Raw genomic sequence first — 20607 nt, 5'->3', positions numbered from 1 at the left:
TGTAACACTACGCGATTAATACTCATTGTAAGTTATGTTCAACCTTTTTAAATTAATGTCTCGTAGCTAAGTTATTATTATGTTTATTTAAACCAAAGTAATCTTGATGTTGGACTAAATATTAATACTGGATTATTGGGTTTTGGACCATAATTGGGGTTTGGACAAAAGACCGACACTTGTGGAAATTGGACTATGGGCTATTAATGGGCTTTATATTTGTTTAACTGAATGATAGTTCGTTAATTTAATATAGAGATTTACAATTTGACATATTTATAAATAACCACATACACTCGATCGGATACGATGGGCGGGATATTTATAAATACTAATAATCGTTCATTTGACCGGACACGGGGATGGATTAATAATCAATGGACTCATTAAAACAGGGGTGAATTACATACAAGGAAAATTGTTGTAATTGTTAATAAAGTATTACAACCTTGGATTACACACAGTCGATAACCTGGTGTAATCATTAACAATGTATTAAAACCTTATTACAGTTTAAGTCCCCAATTAGTTGGAATATTTGACTTCGGGTATAAGGGTAATTTGACGAGGACACTCGCACTTTATATTTATGACCGATGGACTATTATGGACAAAAACCAGATGGACATATCGAATAATCCAGGACAAAGGACAATTAACCCATGGTAATAAATTAAAATCAACATGTCAAACATCATGATTACGGAAGTTTAAATAAGCATAATTCCTTTATTTTATATCTCATCGCCCTTTTATTTATCGTCATTTTATTTATCGTACTTTAAATTATTGCACTTTTAATTATCGTACTTTTATTTTATCGCACTTTTATTTATCGTCATTTACTTTACGCTTTAAATTAAGTTATTATTTTGCATTAGGACTTAAAATCGACAAACCGGTCATTAAACGGTAAACCCCCCTTTTATAATAATATATATATACACAAATATAGTTTAAAATAAATATAGCGTTAAACTCAGCTAAATCCCTGTGGAACGTATATATATATATATATATATATATATATATATATATATATATATATATATATATATATATATATATATATATATATATATATATATATATATATATATATACACACACACACACACACAAATATAGTTTAAAATAAATATAGCGTTAAACTCAGCTAAATCCTTGTGGAACGAACCAGACTTACTAAAAACTACACTACTCTACGATTAGGTACACTGCCTATAAGTGTTGTAGCAAGGTTTAGGTATGTCTATTCAATAAATAAATAAATAACTTGTGTAAAATTGTAGCGTATTTAATAGTATTTCGTAGTAAAATATAATCTATTTCGTACTACACCTCGCACACATCACTACCATACCTAGCACTTGACTTCTTACTCACTCTGTATGGCTTACTGGTTCTATTACGATTGAATTTTTTGAACTGCCTAGTCAACAAAGCCATACCTTCAGTAAACCCTTCCATATCATTATCATCACTGCTTTCATCAGACCCAGTACCACTACCCTCATCATCTTCAGCTGCCTCTTCTTCTTCTGCCATCAACTTTTGAACCAGTAAATCTTTTTGAACTTTCTTTTTAGTAGCATATACAAGAGCAATATCATCTGATTTTACAGATTTTGAAGTGGTGGGGGTAGACTTGAAGTTTTCTTTTAAATTAAGCTCAAGTTTGGCCTCTGTCTTCTCATGGTTCTAAAGTGTACCATACAGAGATGACATGTTAAAATTCTTTAAGGTTTGAGTGGTTCTTAATGGGTCAGTAACAGGTTTTCATTTAGCAGGCAGTGAGTCAATGAATTTGTTGATTTGTTCAAACTCAGCATAGGTAATTTTCAAGGTAAGCAAGTCAGCATCTAAGGAATTAAACCTAATGAATGTCTACTTAAGTGTCTCACTCTTGTAGGCAAAGAACATTTCATATTCTCTTTTTAAAGCAATAATCTTATTTCGACTAACCTCATCCATACCTTCATATGCAACATAAAGATAGTCTAATATAGCTTTAGCATTCAGTTTTCCCTTAATCTGTTTGAACAAATGGTTAGGTAATGATATAGCTAACAAGGTTCTGATCTTAGGGTCAAGTCTAACACGACGCTTGTCCTCATCCACCCATCTAGATGGGGGAAGAACAACCTCTCTGCTAGGGATAGCAGGAATGTTTTCAACATGAATGCTATCAAGTGTTTCAGTAGGCATGAATGGACCGTTAGTGGCAATGTCAGGCATGAGTGGGTTAACAGACTCTAGATGAAGTAAGAACCTAGCTTTCCAGGTTTCATACTCATCTTCATCGAATTTAGGTGGTCTATTGGATGACCCATTTTCAAGGTAAGCTGAGTTTGTATATGCAGCCATGAGATAATTCAGATCCAAGATATGATATTATCAAGACCGAAGCTTTGATACCATTTGTTGGTCCCTTGATTAACAACTGGAGTATTGAAGGGGGGGAGGGGGGTGAATATAATTCTTTGATTAACTTAAGTGTTATCACAATTTAGTATTCAAGCAAGTAATTTAAATAAGAGTCAAAGGTAATTTTTAACGGTTATTCTTTATTGATATGAATCACAAAGAATTACAACTGTTCTTGTCGGAATAACAGTTGGTTGATACAGATTATACCTAAGTTATAGCTATCGAGGATATCTTAAGTTATTACACGTTTGGACTCTAAATAAATAAACCCACACCACTAGTTATTACAATAGTGGATACTTCTGTTTATAATAGTCCTTATCCATGTAATTGTTCTATTGTCCATTGGTGCATAGGATGTCTGTACTTGTGGAGACAACTGCATCAGAGAGCGTGCTCTCTTCTTTCTTCTTTGGTAGCTATTTGCAGGAACACCCCAATTCAGTTTGGCACCATTATTTGAATAAACAAATAGAATGTTGGGTTCCCTAGGCGTTGATAAAGCATTACACATGTTTGCACATGCGTTAAACTTCTGCATTCCCACGTGATTTTGTAAGGTCACTTGTTAGCGGCCGACGCGTGTCCTTTTTCCTGTTCAACTTTGTCTTCGACTTCTGTTGAATGGTAAAATTGATGTAGACCACTCAAGAAAACACTATACTTATAATGGAGCATAGTTGTCTTCGTGTAGTATGCTGCTTACCAGCTATGCTGGTTCTTCTATGTTGAGTCACTTGATCTTCATAATTTGATGGGCACTCATCATGTGCTAATTGAAGAATACTGTCTACCTTGTGCTGGTAGACTAGGCAGCATACTAAGACACTCGACACAGCAACATATGTTGTCTATACATAAATAAATCTATGATGGCTGCACATAACATTTTATTATACATAATTGTTGTTTTGTCATAATTAAATCCTTAATTATTTTGGGGACTCAACAAAGACATCCGAACAATTTAGACATTGTCAAAGGATATCCATATATCATGTCACTCAAGTCTAGGATCGTGTAATACCGTGAAGGTTATGATAATTACCCATTATTGAACAATAGTTTGATTTATCCATAGTTGTGAACAACTCTTTGGATAAACCACCCGATCTAACTACCACTAAACCAGATTCTACCAATAATATACGATTCCAAGTAATCAAACACAAGATACTTAATTAAACAAGGATCTCAAATCATAAATTACAAGTATTGCTCCTCGAAGGATCCAATAAATACTGATTAAAGAAGCCACATCCTCTCTTGACTAAGAGAAAATTCTATCCTATGGAATCTACCCTAGTCACCCTAATGAATTGCATCAGGTCAACTTTAAACAAACTATCAGATAAGTTCAAGGTACAATCGTGCATGACCTTATCTGCCTTCATCAATTTACTGTTAGCTAGCCCTATAGAAATGTGGGGATCACATGCGTCAAGAAGGAAGTATGAATATCTCTTGCAGAAAATAGAACGTTAGTAACCCAAAAAGGATCGTGATACGAGGCTGAACATAATTCCAATCTAAAGACTCAATAGTACCCAAGGAAGGGGTATCCCGCTATAATATCTGTATGAACAATCAACTCATAAGAGAAGCGAGTAGAGAAAGTACTAATCAGAGAACCTTGTGACGAATTAACAATCAACTCATAAGAGAAGCGAGTAGAGAAAGTACTAATCAGAGAATCTTGTGACGAATTACAAATCACTTGACCAGCTAAGAAAATCTAGTGATTTACTCAAAGAATCAATCTGGTGGAAAGCCTGATAACTGACTCATTCCAGTTCTTAGAATACGAGTAAGATAAAAAAGACATTCCTGGCACCAGGCCATAAGTGAATTGAATATAGGACATGGATAGCATCTGTTAAGAAGGGATAGTGAAATGAATGTGTAAATTATTATAATATAATGACGTCTGACTAACGGAATTATATTGTAATAAGTTATATGGAAATTTACACCATCAATTCAGGAAAAGATGAAAGTATGAACTATTACGGTAATTCACACAGAAATTTTGATAAGATCCGCGTATATCTGGCATATGATAAGATCTAAAATCAAATATTAAGAAATTGAGAGATATACAGGAAGTTTTTAGAACAATGATTTTAGGTATCGAAACCTTATTATGATTCATCATTCCCCCTTAATTGTGATTAGATTCTTATCATTGACAAACACTGGGATAAGAAAAATCCAATAACTCATCATTGATAACTACCATCTGAAACTAACGGCATTCACGATATCTTTCGAATACTGAACTCGAAGGAGTATCTCTTCAACAAACCTATTCATTCATTAGAAGAGATCCTTCCAGACGACAACCCTAATTCACCAGAGAATCCATAGAAATCTCCAACTCAAAGGTTATTGATAGCTCATTGAGATTTTAGAGTCACCCCTTTTGCAAAAGGGATATATAAGAAACCAAAACTCTCTCACCATTTCGACACTCGAGTCAATTACTACTCAAAATTCGGGATGAAATTTTCTTTAACGGGTTGGTACTGTGACAACCCGGATTTTTTCGACTAGGTTTGCTTAACCTAACTCGAATGATTCAAGTTTCGACACGATAAGAAATTTGATGTCTCGAGTCTTTTTAGTCTTTCATAAGGTTTATAGGTATTTTGTAAGCATTCATGTGACCACTACCTTCACCTTAACTCTAGTTCATAATATGACAACAAATAAAAGACTATAACATTTTACATATATCTAGTGTATAAATAAATCGCTAAAGTATTTTACTATGATAAATCAAAGACTTATATTATCACATAACATGTAAACACATCCCTTATGATCAAAGTAACACATAAACATATACATTAAGTTGTAACTTGCATCATTAACACATGACTAGCTACATTAAACATTAACTACATGATCATCCCATTGAATCACCATTACTTATTCATTAAGAGTGGTTAATACATGTAATTAGGTGAGGTTAATGACATGCAAAAACATCAAATCATTTCATTTAATTATTGCATGGAATCTTGACTTGATTTCTCCCATTTTTCTTCCTATCTCACACCACACATACACACATGCACATATCACTTTAATTTTCTTTTAGTACTTGTAATTCTCTCTAGTCTTCATCACATTTATCCACCTTCAAACATCATCTTCATACTTCAAGAAAACCTTCATCCATCTTCATCAACCATCTTCATATCTTCATCATATTAAGATAGAAACTTTATACTTTCTTCATTTTCTTCATTCTCAAGCCTTATTGAAAAACTATTGGATGTAATGACCGAGAACATAGTGTGAATCAAACACACAAGGATTATTCTATAACTTGCAAGATTAAATGACTGGAAATAAACTCTTATATTTTAGTTTTATCTATTTTGTTTCAATAAAACACAAGTCTTCATCTTCTAGATCTAAAAATGATGTAAAAGCTAGAACATAGTATCTTGTACACCATGATTGTTCAACAAGGGATATTCTTGATCTAGCAAGTCATTGTAACGACCCAACCCTCGTTATGGCAAAAATCACGACTTAAAAAAAAATTGGTGACAGTTCTGTAGTGACCCGAACTTTTCCATGTTTATATATATTAAATGAAATTGATATTTATGTAATTAAGTGTTTCCAACATGTTAAGCAATCAAACTTGTTAGGATTTGATTAATTGAAATAGGTTTTATATAGACAATTGACCACCCAAGTTGACCGGTGATTCACGAACGTTAAAACTTGTAAAAACTATATGATGTCATATATATATATATATATATAGTTAACAAGGATACTTAATTAAACAAGGATCTCAAATCATAAATTACAAGTATTGCTCCTCGAAGGATCCAATAAATACTGATTAAAGAAGCCACATCCTCTCTTGACTAAGAGAAAATTCTATCCTATGGAATCTACCCTAGTCACCCTAATGAATTGCATCAGGTCAACTTTAAACAAACTATCAGATAATTTCAAGGTACAATCGTGCATGACCTTATCTGCCTTCATCAATTTACTGTTAGCTAGCCCTATAGAAATGTGGGGATCACATGCGTCAAGAAGGAAGTATGAATATCTCTTGCAGAAAATAGAACGTTAGTAACCCAAAAACGATCGTGATACGAGGCTGAACATAATTCCAATCTAAAGACTCAATAGTACCCAAGGAAGGGGTATCCCGCTATAATATCTGTATGAACAATCAACTCATAAGAGAAGCGAGTAGAGAAAGTACTAATCGGAGAACCTTGTGACGAATTAACAATCAACTCATAAGAGAAGCGAGTAGAGAAAGTACTAATCAGAGAATCTTGTGACGAATTACAAATCACTTGACCAGCTAAGAAAATCTAGTGATTTACTCAAAGAATCAATCTGGTGGAAAGCCTGATAACTGACTCATTCCAGTTCTTAGAATACGAGTAAGATAAGAAAGACATTCCTGGCACCAGGCCATAAGTGAATTGAATATAGGACATGGATAACATCTGTTAAGAAGGGATAGTAAAATGAATGTGTAAATTATTATAATATAATGACGTCTGACTAACGGAATTATATTGTAATAAGTTATATGGAAATTTACACCATCAATTCAGGAAAAGATGAAAGTATGAACTATTACGGTAATTCACACGGAAATTTTGATATGATCCGCGTATATCTGGCATATGATAAGATCTAAAATCAAATATTAAGAAATTGAGAGATATACAGGAAGTTTTTAGAACAATGATTTTAGGTATCGAAACCTTATTATGATTCATCATTCCCACTTAATTATGATTAGATTCTTATCATTGACAAACACTGGGATAAGAAAAATCCAATAACTCATCATTGATAACTACCATCTGAAACTAACTGCATTCACGATATCTTTCGAATACTGAACTCGAAGGAGTATCTCTTCAACAAACCTATTCATTCATTAGAAGAGATCCTTCCAGACGACAACCCTAATTCACCAGAGAATCCATAGAAATCTCCAACTCAAAGGTTATTGATAGCTCATTGAGATTTTAGAGTCACCCCTTTTGCAAAAGGGATATATAAGAAACCAAAACTCTCTCACCATTTCGACACTCGAGTCAATTACTACTCAAAATTCGAGATGAAATTTTCTTTAACGGGTTGGTACTGTGACAACCCGGATTTTTTCGACTAGGTTTGCTTAACCTAACTCGAATGATTCAAGTTTCGACACGATAAGAAATTTGATGTCTCGAGTCTTTTTAGTCTTTCATAAGGTTTATAGGTATTTTGTAAGCATTCATGCGACCACTACCTTCACCTTAACTCTAGTTCATAATATGACAACAAATAAAAGACTATAACATTTTACATATATCTAGTATATAAATAAATCGCTAAAGTATTTTACTATGATAAATCAAAGACTTATATTATCACATAACATGTAAATACATCCCTTATGATCAAAGTAACACATAAACATATACATTAAGTTGTAACTTGCATCATTAACACATGACTAGCTACATTAAACATTAACTACATGATCATCCCATTGAATCACCATTACTTATTCATTAAGAGTGGTTAATACATGTAATTAGGTGAGGTTAATGACATGCAAAAACATCAAATCATTTCATTTAATTATTGCATGGAATCTTGACTTGATTTCTCCCATTTTTCTTCCTATCTCACACCACACATACACACATGCACATATCACTTTAATTTTCTTTTAGTACTTGTAATTCTCTCTAGTCTTCATCACATTTATCCACCTTCAAACATCATCTTCATACTTCAAGAAAACCTTCATCCATCTTCATCAACCATCTTCATATCTTCATCATATTAAGATAGAAACTTTATACTTTCTTCATTTTCTTCATTCTCAAGCCTTATTGAAAAACTATTGGATGTAATGACCGAGAACATAGTGTGAATCAAACACACAAGGATTATTCTATAACTTGCAAGATTAAATGACTGGAAATAAACTCTTATATTTTAGTTTTATCTATTTTGTTTCAATAAAACACAAGTCTTCATCTTCTAGATCTAAAAATGATGTAAAAGCTAGAACATAGTATCTTGTACACCATGATTGTTCAACAAGGGATATTCTTGATCTAGCAAGTCACTGTAACGACCCAACCCTCGTTATGGCAAAAATCACGACTTAAAAAAAAAATTGGTGACAGTTTTGTAGTGACCCGAACTTTTCCATGTTTATATATATTAAATGAAATTGATATTTATGTAATTAAGTGTTTCCAACATGTTAAGCAATCAAACTTGTTAGGATTTGATTAATTGAAATAGGTTTTGTATAGACAATTGACCACCCAAGTTGACCGGTGATTCACGAACGTTAAAACTTGTAAACAAGACTACATATGTAAACATGGTATTATGATAAGTAAACATATCATTAAGTATATTAACAATAAACTACATATGTAAAAACAAGGCTACTAACTTAAGGATTTCGAAACGAGGCATATATGTAACGATTATCGTTGTAACGACATTTAAATGTATATATATATCATATTTAGATATATTAATATATCATAATATCATGATAATATAATAATTTAACATCTCATTAGATATAATAAACAATTGGTTAACAACATTAAATGAGATCGTTAACTTAAAGGTTTCAAAACAACACTTACACGTAACGACTAACGAATACTTAACGACTCAGTTAAAATGTATATACATGTAGTGTATTTAGATGTATTAATATAATTTTGGAAGACTTCAAGACATATATCAAAACACTCATACTTAACGAAAATGGTCACAGTTACATTCCCATTCTTTTTTCATCAAGAATTCTAGTCGTATTCATACCCGTATTTTACACAGCTTCTAGACGTACTTACTATGGGTATATACCAATAGGAACTAGCATGGGATTCCACTCTTGATTATGTCATGCATGAATAATCAATTTTAACTTCTACCATGATCTAGTCAACTAACTAGAACTCCTTTTAACCCCACTCACCACTCACCACTTACCACTCATCATTCACTCCATTTCACTTCCAATTCTCTTTCTAATTCTCTCTCAACACACACACACACACACACACACACACACTTATGAATGAATTTTTCCAGTAGCTAATCATCATCTTCATCAAAAATTACTTCAAGAATCAAGCTATAATCATCTTAGGAAGAACACTTCAAGAACACTTCGAAAATCCTTTCAAGTTTACTAGTTTACTTCCAAGCTTTCTAATCCATTCCATGTAATCATCTAAGATAAAGAAACCTTTGTTATTTACAGTAAGTTATCTTTCTTATTCAAGGTAATATTCATATTCAAACTTTGATTCAATTTCTATAACTATAAACTATCTTAATTCGAGTAAAAATCTTACTTGAACTTGTTTTGTGTCATGATCCTACTTCAAGAACTTTCAAGCCATCCAAGATCCTTTAAAGCTAGATCATTTCTTTTCAATTCCAGTAGTTTTACCTACTAAACTTGAGGTAGTAATGATGTTCATAACATCATTCGATTCATATATATAAAACTATCTTATTCGAAGGTTTAAACTCGTAATCACTAGAACATAGTTTAGTTAATTCTAAACTTGTTCACAACAAAAGGTTAATCCTTCTAAATTGACTTTTAAAATCAACTAAACACATGTTCTATATCTATATGATATGCTAACTTAATGATTTAAAACCTGAAAACACGAAAAACACCGTAAAACTGGATATACGCCGTCGTAGTAACACCGCGGGCTGTTTTCGGTTAGTTAATTAAAAACTATGTTAAACTTTGATTTAAAAGTTGTTCTTCTGGGAAAATGATTTTTCTTATGAACATGAAACTATATCCAAAAATCATGGTTAAACTCAAAGTGAAAGTATGTTTTCCAAAATGGTCATCTAGACGTCGTTCTTTCGACTGAAATGACTACCTTTACAAAAACGACTTGTAACCTGTATTTCTGACTATAAACTTATACTTTTTCTGTATAGATTCATAAACTTAAGTTCAATATGAAACCATAGCAATTGGATACACTCAAAACGGATTTAAAACGAAGAAGTTATGGGTAAAACAAGATTGGATATTTTTGCTTGTTGTAGCTACGTGAAAATTGGTAACAAATCTATATTAACCATATCCTAGCTAACTCATATTGTATTATACATATATTCTAATATATTATGTAATCTTAGGATACCATAGACACGTATGAAAATGTTTTGACATATCATATCGACCCATGTATATATGTTATTTGGAACAACCATAGACATTCTATATTCAGTAATGTTGGAGTTAGCTATACAGGGTTGAGGTTAATTCCAAAAATATATATACTTTGAGTTGTAATCTAGCCTAAGACGTGTATACACTGAGTCGGGGATTGATTCAAGATAATATATATCGATTTATTTCTATACATCTAACTATGGACAACTAGATGTAGGTTACTAACGAGGACAGCTGACTTAATAAACTTAAAATAGTAAAACGTATTAAAAATGTTGTAAATATATTTTGAATATACTTTGATATATATGTACATATTTTTTATAGGTTCGTGAATCGACCAGTGGCCAAGTCTTACTTCCCGACGAAGTAAAAATCCGTGAAAGTGAGTTATAGTCCCACTTTTAAAATCTAATATTTTGGGATGAGAATAAATGCAATTTTATAAATATTTTATGAAATAGGCACAAGTAAATGAAACTACTTTATATGGGTAAATGATCGAAGCCGAATATGCCCCTTTTTAGCTTGGTAGCCTAAGAATTTGGGAACAGACCCCCAAATTGACGCGAACCCTAAAGATAGATCTATCGGGCCCAACAAGCCCCATTCTGGAATTTGGAATGCTTTAGTACTTCGATTTTATCATGTCCGATGGGTGTCCCGGAATGATGGGGATATGATATATTCATCTTGTTAATGTCGGTTACCAGGTGTTCACCGTATGAATGATTTTTATCTCTATGTATGGGATTACTGAAATATGAAATCTTGTGGTCTATTATTATGATTTGTTAATATATAGGTTAAACCTATAACTCACCAACATTTTTGTTGACGTTTTAAGCATTTTTATTCTCAGGTGATTATTAAGAGCTTCCATTGTTGCATACTAAAATAAGGACAAGATTTGGAGTCCATGCTTGTATGATATTATGTAAAAACTGCATTCAAGAAACTTATTTTTGATGTAATATATTCTTATTGTAAACCATTATGTAATGGTCGTGTGTAAACGGTATATTTTAGATTATCATTATTTGATAATCTACGTAATGCTTTTTAAACCTTTATCGATAAAATAAAGGTTATGGTTATTTAAAAATGAATGCAGTCTTTGAAAAACGTCTCATATAGAGGTCAAAACCTCGCGACGAAATCAATTAATATGGAACGTTTATAATCAATATGAACGGGACATTTCAGTTGGTATCAGAGTGTTGGTCTTAGAGAACCATAAATTTGCATTAGTGTGTCTTATCGAGGTTGTTAGGATACATTAGTGAGTCTGGACTTCGACCGTATTTTCTTTAAAAACGATTGCTTAACACTTTTGTTGGAAACTATATATTATTAACATGTAATTATTATGTGATATATTAACCTCTTAATGTGTTTGATATTATATGATAGATGTCTACCACTAGTACAAATCCCATCGACTCACCTAATAATAATGAAGAGTCGAATATACTTTGGGAAGATTCAAAAATTCCCGAAGAGGAACCGGAAGAGGAGGAACCAGAAGAAGAGGAACCGGAAGAAAAGGAACCAGAAGAGGAGGAATCGGAAGAGGAGGAACCGGAAGAATAAGAGGTTCCGGAGGAAGAAATATTGATACCTACAGTAAATCGTTTAAATAAAAGAAATTCCTCAACCAACGGACCAAAGTTAAAAATGGTTAATGGTGTTTTCGCCGAGGAAGCAAAATATTGCGAAGATTACCAATTTTCCGATGAATCGGATCCCGATGAGGATTTTGATGATGTTATAGAAATTACCTCGACCCAATTTAATATAGCAAAAGAAAATAATAATGGAAAAGGTATAAAAATAGAGAAACCTGATTCCAACCCCGATGAGCTTTATATGTATCGGCAACATCCGTATTTCCTAAAGTGTAACAATAACCCGGAAACCTCTAAACCACCAGGTTTTTCTAAACCATTGTGGAAAACGATGGCTCGTAAGAGAGGAACACCATATATCCTTAGAAAATTAGGAAAGCGAACCAAGTCCGAAGAAGAAGAAACTAGTGATTCAGATTAGGGAGTTGTAATCATGTTATGTATTATAGTATTGTAGTGTGCTTGTACTTTTATGTTCTATGTAAAAATTGCTTGTATTGTTTGTTAATTATCTTTTATGAATCTAATCCTTGTCTAATTTACAGTATAAAAATAAAATGGACGTTAAGGGTAGACAACCGAATATTTTAGAAGACCTACCAGAGGATATGATTGAGGAAATCTTGTCTAGAGTCGGTCAGAATTCATCAGCACATTTAGTTATGGCGAAATTAACTTGTCAAACATTTGAAAGACTTTCCAGAAATGCCTTAGTTTATAAAAGGCTTTCCTTTGATAGGTGGGGTATATCACATTGGGGAGACCGTAAGTTATGCCGTGTTTTCTTTAAAGCGTTAAATGCGGGGAACCCAAATGCAATTTTACGCTACGGGTTAAGAACCTATTTTGACTCAACATATCTCAACATAGGATTTCGCGAGTTAGAAAGAGCTTCTAACATGCAACATAAAGAAGTATGTTATGCTTACGGGTTAGTGATGTTCGCTTCTTACCAAAGTGAGAAAAAGAACATCGGATTACAACTTTTAAATAAAACCTTTCCACAAGTGACGGATTCAGTAGTTGAGGTGAGAAACAAGGTTTTTAGATTATTACGGGGCTGTTAGACATTATGAAACCCTCGTCCTTTTGATGACATTACAACATGCTGCCTAGCCAATGGTCATAACGGTTACTTTCCACAAGACCAAGGATGAGAAGTCGTCTTAGTAAAACTAGAATGCATGACTTGTTTCTGGACTTATGAATTACGTGTCTTTATTTCTTTTACTGAACGACTTGCGTATTAACTAGAATTGCCTTTATAGCTGCCGAGTAGCAAAGTTATTATGTGCTATATTTCATCCTATATGTATAATATATTGTAAGTTTGTAAAATATTGTATAAATTTGAACGCGATATATTATTATAATCATTTTTTTCATATAGAATTATAGTAGTTGAATTGTATATTAGCTACTAAGTATGAACTTAACGGGTAGGTACTACCTGATTAAAACTATAAAACGCTAATATAAAGAAAAAGCTTTTATAAATGAGTTCATACTATGCTACGAAATACTATTGACTACTCTTAAAATTCTATATGATTAACTTAATTCTTTTGGGCTATTTTTGAAGGAAATGGCACCGGCAACTCGTCAGAATTTGAACATGAGTGAGGAAGACTTCCGTGTTTTCCTAGCAGCAAACATAGCCGTAGTACAGGCTGCGATGCAAAATAACAATAACTCTGGATCTAGCAGTGGAACTAATTCCACAAGAAATTGTGTAGGATGCTCCTACAAAGAATTCACTACCTGCAAACCTTTGGAATTTGATGGAATCGAAGGATCAATTGGATTGAAACGGTGGACCGAGAAGGTTGAATCGGTGTTTGCTATAAGTAAGTGTACTGAAGAGGACAAAGTTAAGTACGCTACGCATACCTTCACAGGTACTGCGTTAACGTGGTGGAACACCTATCTTGAACAGGTAGGACAAAATGCTGCTTACGCACTACCATGGTCGGCATTCAAGCAATTGATGAACGAGCAGTACCGTCCTAGAAACGAAGTCAATAAGCTCAAGGTAGAGCTTAGAGAGTTACGAACACAAGGGTTCGACATTACTACATATGAACGACGATTCACAGAGTTGTGACTATTATGTCCAGGAACGTTCGAAAATGAAGAAGAGAAGATCGACGCGTTTATAAAAGGGTTACCAGTAAGGAATCAAGAAAATGTGAGTTCACACGAGCCCGCTTCCATACAAAAGGCAAGTCGAATGGCTCATAAACTCATAAATCAGATTGAGGGAAGAATTAAAGAGCAGGCGGCCGAAGAAGCCAACACGAAACAACTCAAGAGGAAGTGGGAGGAAAACGGTGACAAGAATCACCAATACAACAACAACAACAATTACAACCACAACCGCAACAACAATCGTAACAATAACCGCAATCCCAACAATAACTACAACAAACGTCCCAACAACAACAATAACTACAACAACCGTTCCAACAACAATAACAATCCCAACAACAACCTCAATAATAACAACGGTAACAAAAACCAAAAATGCCAAAGGTGTGAAGAGTACCACCAGAATGGGTTCTGCACAACATTTTGCACCAAGTGTAAAAGAACTGGCCATGGTGCAAAAAAGTGTGAGGTCTACGGGCCAAAGTTTAACAGAACTAAAGGAACAAATAGTGGCGAAACAAGTAATGCCGCCTTTGTTTGTTATGGATGTGGAAAACCGGGCCACATTAGAAGTAATTGCCCGAATCAGGGGAATACTAATGGGTAGGGCCACGAAAGAGTTTTCAATATTAATACGGCAGAAGCGCAGGAAGACCCGGAGCTTGTTACGGGTACGTTTCTTATTGATAATAAATCTGCTTATGTTTTATTTGATTCGGGTGCGGATAGAAGCTATATGAGTAGAGATTTTTGTGCTAAGTTAAGTTGCCCATTGACGCCTTTGAATAGTAAATTTTTACTCGAATTAGCAAACGGTAAATTAATTTCAGCAGATAATATATGTCGGGATAGAGAAATTAAACTGGAGGATGAAACGTTTAAAATTGATTTAATACCAGTCGAGTTAGGGAGTTTTGATGTAATAATTGGTATGGACTGGTTGAAAAGGGTGAGAGCAGAGGTCGTTTGTTACAAAATGCGATTCGCATTATGCGTGAAAAAGGAAAACCTTTAATGGTGTACGAAGAAAAGAACAATGCGAAATTAAATCTTATTAGTAGTTTGAAGGCGCAAAAACTAATAAGAAAAGGTTGTTACGTCATTCTAGCACACATCAAGGAAGTTAAACCTGAAGAAAAGAACATCAGTGATGTTCCTGTCGCAAAAGAATTTCCCGATATATTTCCGAAAGAATTACCAGGATTACCCCCACATCGATCCGTTGAATTTCAAATAGACCTTGTACCAGGAGCTGCACCAATAGCTCGTGCTCCATACAGACTCGCACCCAGTGAAATGAAAGAATTACAAAGTCAATTACATGAACTTTTAGAGCGTGGTTTCATTCGACCAAGTACATCACCATGGGGAGCTCCTGTTCTGTTTGTCAAGAAAAAAGATGGTACATTTAGGTTGTGTATCGACTACCGAGAGTTGAACAAAATTACCATCAAGAACCGCTACCCACTACCGAGAATCGACGACTTATTTGATCAACTACAAGGCTCGACAGTTTATTCGAAGATTGATTTACGTTCTGGGTATCATCAAATGCGGGTGAAGGAGGATGACATTCCGAAGACTGCTTTTAGGACGTGTTACGGACATTACGAGTTTATGGTTATGCCATTTGGGTTGACTAACGCACCAGCTGTGTTCATGGACCTCATGATGAACCTAGTGTGTGGACCATACCTTGACAAGTTTGTCATTGTTTTCATCGATGACATACTTATTTACTCAAAGAATGACCAAGAGCATGAAGAACATTTGAGAAAAGTGCTAAAGTTGTTAAGAAAAGAAAAAATGTACGCTAAGTTTTCAAAGTGTGCATTTTGGTTGGAAGAAGTTCAATTCCTTGGTCATATAGTGAACAAAGAAGGTATTCAAGTAGATCCAGCAAAAATTGAAACCGTTGAAAAGTGGGAAACCCCGAAAACTCCGAAACACATATGCCCATTTTTAGGGCTAGCTGGTTATTACAGGAGATTCATCCAAGATTTTTCCAAAATAGCAAAACCCTTGACTGCGTTAACGCATAAAGGGAGGAAATTTGAATGGAAGGATGAACAAGAAAAAGCGTTTCAATTGTTGAAGAAAAAGTTAACTACGGCACATATATTGTTATTACCTAAAGGGAATGATGATTTTGTGATATATTGTGATACCTCAAAGCAAGGTCTCGATTGTGTATTAATGCAACGAACGAAAGTAATTGCTTATGCGTCTAGACAATTGAAGATTCACGAGCAGAATTATACGACACATGATTTGGAATTAGGCGCGGTTGTTTTTGCATTAAAGACCTGGAGGCACTACTTATATGGGGTCAAAAGTATTATATATACCGACCACAAAAGTCTTCAACACATATTTAATCAGAAACAACTGAACATGAGGCAGCGTAGATGGATTGAATTGTTGAATGATTACGACTTTGAGATTCGTTACCACCCGGGGAAGGCAAATGTGGTAGCCGACGCCTTGAGTAAAAAGGACAGAGAACCTATTTGAGTAAAAGCTATGAATATAATGATTCACACTAACCTTACTACTCAAATAAAGGAGGCGTAACAAGGAGTTTTAAAAGAGGGAAACTTAAGGGATGAAATACCCAAAGGATCGGAGAAGCATCTTAATATTCGGGAAGACGGAACCCGGTATAGGGCTGGAAGAATTTGGGTACCAAAGTTTGGAGATAAGAGAGAAATGGTACTTAGAGAAGCTCATAAAACCAGATACTCAATACATCCTGGAACGGGAAAGATGTACAAGGATATTAAGAAACATTTTTGGTGGCCGGGTATGAAAGCCGATGTTGCTAAATATGTAGGAGAATGTTTGACGTGTTCTAAGGTCAAAGCTGAGCATTAGAAACCATCAGGTCTACTTCAACAACCTGAAATCCCGGAATGGAAATGGGAAAATATTACCATGGATTTCATCACTAAATTGCCACGGACTGCAAGTGGTTTTGATACTATTTGGGTAATAGTTGATCGTCTCACCAAATCAGCACACTTCCTGCCAATAAGAGAAGATGACAAGATGGAGAAGTTAACACTACTGTATTTGAAGGAAGTCATATCCAGACATGGAATACCAATCTCTATTATCTCTGATAGGGATGGCAGATTTATTTCAAGATTCTGGCAGATATTACAGCAAGCATTAGGAAGTCGTCTAGACATGAGTACTGCCTATCATCCACAAACTGATGGGCAGAGTGAAAGGACGATACAAATGCTTGAAGACATGCTACGAGCATGTGTTATTGATTTCGGAAACAGTTGGGATCGACATCTACCGTTAGCAGAATTTTCCTACAACAACAGTTACTATTCAAGCATTGAGATGGCGCCGTTTGAAGCACTTTATGGTAGAAAGTGCAGGTCTCTGATTTGTTGGAGTGAAGTGGGGGATAGACAGATTACGGGTCCGGAGATAATACAAGAAACTACCGAGAAGATCATCCAAATTCAACAACGGTTGAAAACCGCCCAAAGTCGACAAAAGAGCTACGCTGACATTAAAAGAAAAAGATATAGAATTTGAAATTAGAGAGATGATCATGCTTAAAGTTGCACCTTGGAAAGGTGTTATTCGATTTGGTAAACGAGGGAAATTAAATCCAAGGTATATTGGACCATTCAAGATTATTGATCGTGTCGGACCAGTAGCTTACCGACTTGAGTTACCTCAACAACTCGCGACTGTACATAACACTTTCCACGTCTCGAATTTGAAGAAATTTTTTGCTAAAGAAGATCTCACTATTCCGTTAGACGAAATCCAAATCGACGAAAAACTTCAATTCATCGAAGAACCCGTCGAAATAATGGATCGTGAGGTTAAAAGACTTAAGCAAAACAAAATACCAATTGTTAAGGTTCAATGGAATGCTCATAGAGGACCCGAGTTCACCTGGGAACGAGAAGATCAGATGAAGAAGAAATACCCGCACTTATTTCCAGAAGATACAACAACACCTCCAACTGCTTAAAATTTCGGGATGAAATTTATTTAACGGGTAGGTACTGTAGTGACCCAAACTTTTCCATGTTTATATATATATTAAATGAAATTGATATTTATATAATTAAGTTTTTCCAACATGTTAAGCAATCAAACTTGTTAAGACTTGATTAATTAAAATAGGTTTTATATAGACAATTGACCACCCAAGTTGACCGGTGATTCACGAACGTTAAAACATGTAAAAACTATATGATGTCATATATATGAATATATATATATATATATATATATATATATATATATATATATATATATATATATATATATATATATATAGTTAACATGGTATTATTATAAGTAAACATATCATTAAGTATATTAACAATGAACTACATATGTAAAAACAAGACTACTAACTTAAGGATTTGGAAACGAGGCATATATGTAACGATTATCGTTGTAACAACATTTAAATGTATATATATCATATTTAGATATATTAATATATCATAATATCATGATAATATAATTATTTAACATCTCATTAGATATAATAAATAATGGGTTAACAACATTAAATGAGATCGTTAACTTAAAGGTTTCAAAACAACACTTACATGTAACGACTAACGATGACTTAACGACTCAGTTAAAATGTATATACATGTAGTGTATTTAGATGTATTAATATAATTTTGGAAGAGTTCAAGACATATATCAAAACACTGATACTTAACAAAAATGGTTACAGTTACATTCCCATTCTTTTTTCATCAAGAATTCTAGTCGTATTCATACCCGTATTATACACAGCTTCTAGACGTACTTACTATGGTTATATGCCAATAGGAACTAGCATGGGATTCTAGTCTTGATTATGTCATGCATGACTAATCAATTTTAACTTCTACCATGAACTAGACAACTAACTAGAACTTCTTTTAACCCCACTCACCACTCATCATTCACTCCATTTCACTTCCAATTCTCTTTCTAATTCTCTCTCAACACACACACACACACACACACACACACTCACTTATGAACGAATTTTCCAGTAGCTAATCATCATCTTCATCAAAAATTACTTCAAGAATCAAGCTATAATCATCTTAGGAAGAACACTTCAAGAACACTTCGAAAATCCTTTCAAGTTTACTAGTTTACTTCCAAGCTTTCTAATCCATTCCAAGTAATCATCTAAGATCAAGAAACCTTTGTTATTTATAGTAGGTTATATTTCTTATTCAAGGTAATATTCATATTCAAACTTTGATTCAATTTCTATAACTATAACTATCTTAATTCGAGTAAAAATCTTACTTGAACTTGTTTTGTGTCATGATCCTACTTCAAGAACTTTCAAGCCATCCAAGATCCTTTGAAGCTAGATCATTTCTTGTCACTTCCAGTAGTTTTACCTACTAAACTTGAGGTATTAATGATGTTCATAACATCATTCGATTCATATATATAAAACTATCTTATTCGAAGGTTTAAACTCGTAATCACTAGAACATAGTTTAGTTAATTCTAAACTTGTTCACAAACAAAAGGTTAATCCTTCTAAATTGACTTTTAAAATCAACTAAACACATGTTCTATATCTATATGATATGCTAACTTAATTATTTAAAACCTGAAAACACGAAAAACACCGTAAAACTGGATATACGCCGTCGTAGTAACACCGCGGGCTGTTTTGGGTTAGTTAATTAAAAACTATGTTAAACTTTGATTTAAAAGTTGTTCTTCTGGGAAAATGATTTTTATTATGAACATGAAACTATATCCAAAAATCATGGTTAAACTCAAAGTGGAAGTATGTTTTCCAAAATGGTCATCTAGACGTCGTTCTTTCGACTAAAATGACTACCTTTACAAAAATTACTTGTAACCTGTATTTCCGACTATAAACTTATACTTTTTCTGTATATATTCATAAACTTAAGTTGAATACGAAACCATAGTAATTGGATTCACTCAAAACGGATTTAAAACGAAGAAGTTATGGGTAAAACAAGATTGGATATTTTTGCTTGTTGTAGCTACGTGAAAATTGGTAACAAATCTATATTAACCATATCCTAGCTAACTCATATTGTATTTGATGTTAAAGCGAAGGGGTACAAAATAGTTATATTTTTACTACAAATTACTATTAAATACGATACAATTTTACAC

The sequence above is a fragment of the Rutidosis leptorrhynchoides genome, chromosome 2 (assembly GCF_046630445.1).
Source record: "Rutidosis leptorrhynchoides isolate AG116_Rl617_1_P2 chromosome 2, CSIRO_AGI_Rlap_v1, whole genome shotgun sequence".
In the NCBI taxonomy this organism is placed as follows: Eukaryota; Viridiplantae; Streptophyta; class Magnoliopsida; order Asterales; family Asteraceae; genus Rutidosis; species Rutidosis leptorrhynchoides.
Note: the sequence above shows the minus strand (reverse complement) of the source record.